Below are 3015 nucleotides of genomic sequence, written 5' to 3'. Positions count from 1 at the left end.
GATAGAAAAATCCAGCTGTGTGATGAAAGCAGGCCTAAAACTGCTTTTAGCACTTAAGATGGTCTGTAAGCATTCCTCTTCAAGTCCTTCAAGTTTGTCTATCCATTAGTGAATACTAAACATTGTTTGTCTAGCCATTAGCCAATACCAAACATTGTTCATTGTTCAGAAGTTAAAGTGAAATTGTTAGTTATTTTAATCACTAAAACTTTGCTAGCTACACAGATATTTGTCCAAATGTTCATGTGTTGGTGAAAGAACTGATTTGCTGTGTTTAGAGGCAATATGAAATATATAAACTATGGAGTAAATGCTAGCAAAATACTGTATACTGTAAATGCTAGCAGATGGTTGTTGGTTCTCCATTGGAAGGAATAGCTCTCGATATATCTACTCCTCTCCAGGAGAATGAATGATGTAGTCAGTATGCGCTTATTATTATCGACTCCATTACTAATTGGGACAAAGGTTATCCATGGACTGATGCTTTGGCACAGTCCATCCACGCTATACAATGTATAGCATGATTTGGAACACATAGACTAAGTGGTTAACTTTGACACTCACTTACATTCCGAGTTCTGAAGAATGTTGTGAGTAGCTAAGATGCATCACTCTGTATCACTCCCAATCTGATGGTTTGGAAGAACGATTAATGCATACTATTGAGCAGATACTTGCAAAGTTTGCTAATTCCAACCTAACTGACTGAGATAAACATTTATCATTCATCATAATGACGTATTGTGCAACAGAATAGAACTCAATTGGTTATTTACCAAACATTCTTACGTTTGGCCAAGAAATAGATATTTCTATGGGTGTGACGTACGGTCAACCCTCTAGAGCAGGTGCACCACAGTGTCCACCAAAAGATGTGGAGTGGTTGAGATCTGGTGTACCCAAATTTGTATTTCAACAGCTACGAAAGCCACCACATGACAGAATAGATGCTGAGATAAAGCAGCGAATGAAAAAGGTTTGAGCATGAAGACTGGTTATCGCATTGGTGTGAGCCTTCAGCTCAGTAGCAGCTGCACCCTGGGTGGACTGATCTTTATCTTGTTCTACAAAAGCTCAGACTATAAATATGTGAGTTACAGCATTCACGTTGCACACATAAGCTTGTTGAATACATTGATAAGCTGAAGCCATATGTTACTGATGAAACCGTCAAGCACTAGCTAAATTAAGACTCAGAGGTTGACGCTGATAAGCCAGATAATACTAATATTTTGTATCATTTGAACTAAGCTGAGGAGGAGGGAAAGATACTGGAAGAAAAAATCTAGCAGTCTGAGAAGAGTCATATGAAGAAATGCTAATAGGTGATCAACTTGAAAGCTCTGTTGTATAGCTTAGATGTCAAAGATGACCTCTTGATTGATGTAGCTTGACTCAACATAAAGTACAGTTGTTAGAATAGCAGGTTGATTAGTAGATTAACTACAAAAAAGAAAATGGTGGTCTTTACTTCCCGAGCTAATAGGTGAGTTTCATGAAAGGATATATGCACTTCATCATATGATGACCATTTTACTATCAGTTATCTCAGCTGATTTTACAAGTTATAATGAAAATCAAAAGTTTGCATGACTGGAGATGATTGCTACGAGTTTGAGAACTGTGATAAAAGTACGTTGTGACCATTACTTTCTGAGCGATCGAGTAATTTTTGATAGCACAATCGCTTGCACTATTTAGCTGAGTAGTGAGTGGGAATATAATTACTGTATAGCAAGCCGAGCAGTACACAGTAGCTACATAGTTAGAACAGCTGATGTTGCTAGATGTAATACCTAGAATATATTTGTGATGCTGAAAATTCTCGCTAAGATTTCTAATTTATCTTAAAATTAAAAGGACTTTGTAACCCCTGCATTCTAAGAACACGTGTGGAATTTTGTGATGAACATTTCACGATGTTTCCGGAAAAAAAAATGCTTTTATGTAAGTGCAACATTTAAGTATCATTGACTTCGGCATGTGCAGTGAGAAAGTTGTGTTCTTATTCAACACAGAATACAAATCAGGTTCCGATAAATCTCAGTAAAAGAAATACCTAGTTTTCTTGATTTTGCCTATACTTACTTTTCTGTGATGCCAACTGTAGTTGCTGGGTCGACCAACATAAGCCAGTAAAATATCATATATGTACAGTCTGATCATCTAGAAGAGTAGATACATTTTACTGTTAAATATTGTATCGAGCTGCTTTAATCTGCTGTATACTGTTGTGGAAATCCCAAATATTAACCATTTGGAAGAGATTTTAGTTGAAAAGTCTTAGTTCAGCTGAATTTTATTGCAATTGTTTATATTGTTATACTAAAAGATGGAATCGAGTTTATCAGGCAATAGGTAGTGACATGGAATTGGAAGCGTTGCTATCGAGATACAGTTGGTAGAAGTAATACTTGACGGTAATATAGTTACCATACATAATTCCAGGGGCTTGTCGGACCTTATAAGTATATATGATATGTAATATTGTTATACATGTATATGGTATTATACGTATGTAGTTATGTGTACGCATTGTGTCAATATTGTAGTGCATGCATGAATCAATTACACACAAAAACACAAATGTTAAGTAACAACTCAACAGGGAAGAATCTTTTCCGTTTCAAAACTGCAGTATTTCACATGTAATAGAGTTTTTAATTTAAAAGGTAACAGGTGAGTTGACACCACAATTTAGGGAAAACAGTTTTACCCAGTGACTTTGCTGATGAATATTTTCGGTTGGATTGAAGTCAAAATATCCATGACTGGGGGAAATTATATTTAGAAATTAAATCTATTGAAAGTGGCTTAAACATTCCAAACAAAAACCAGGTGTACACAATTTTTTATTTAGTTTTGATGTGATATGCTCAATCATGTAGACTGAATTATTTCTTAAGCCTACAGTATATCACTGAACATTTGTTGAATTTCTACTTTATACTTGTTACAGTTAGAACACACGCTAATATAGACTATGAACGTATGGCCTGAGAAAGTTTGTTT

This window comes from Limulus polyphemus, unplaced genomic scaffold (assembly GCF_000517525.1).
Source record: "Limulus polyphemus unplaced genomic scaffold, Limulus_polyphemus-2.1.2 Scaffold149, whole genome shotgun sequence".
In the NCBI taxonomy this organism is placed as follows: Eukaryota; Metazoa; Arthropoda; class Merostomata; order Xiphosura; family Limulidae; genus Limulus; species Limulus polyphemus.
The sequence above is the reverse complement of the archived record's forward strand: the minus strand, read 5'-3'. Positions refer to the sequence as shown.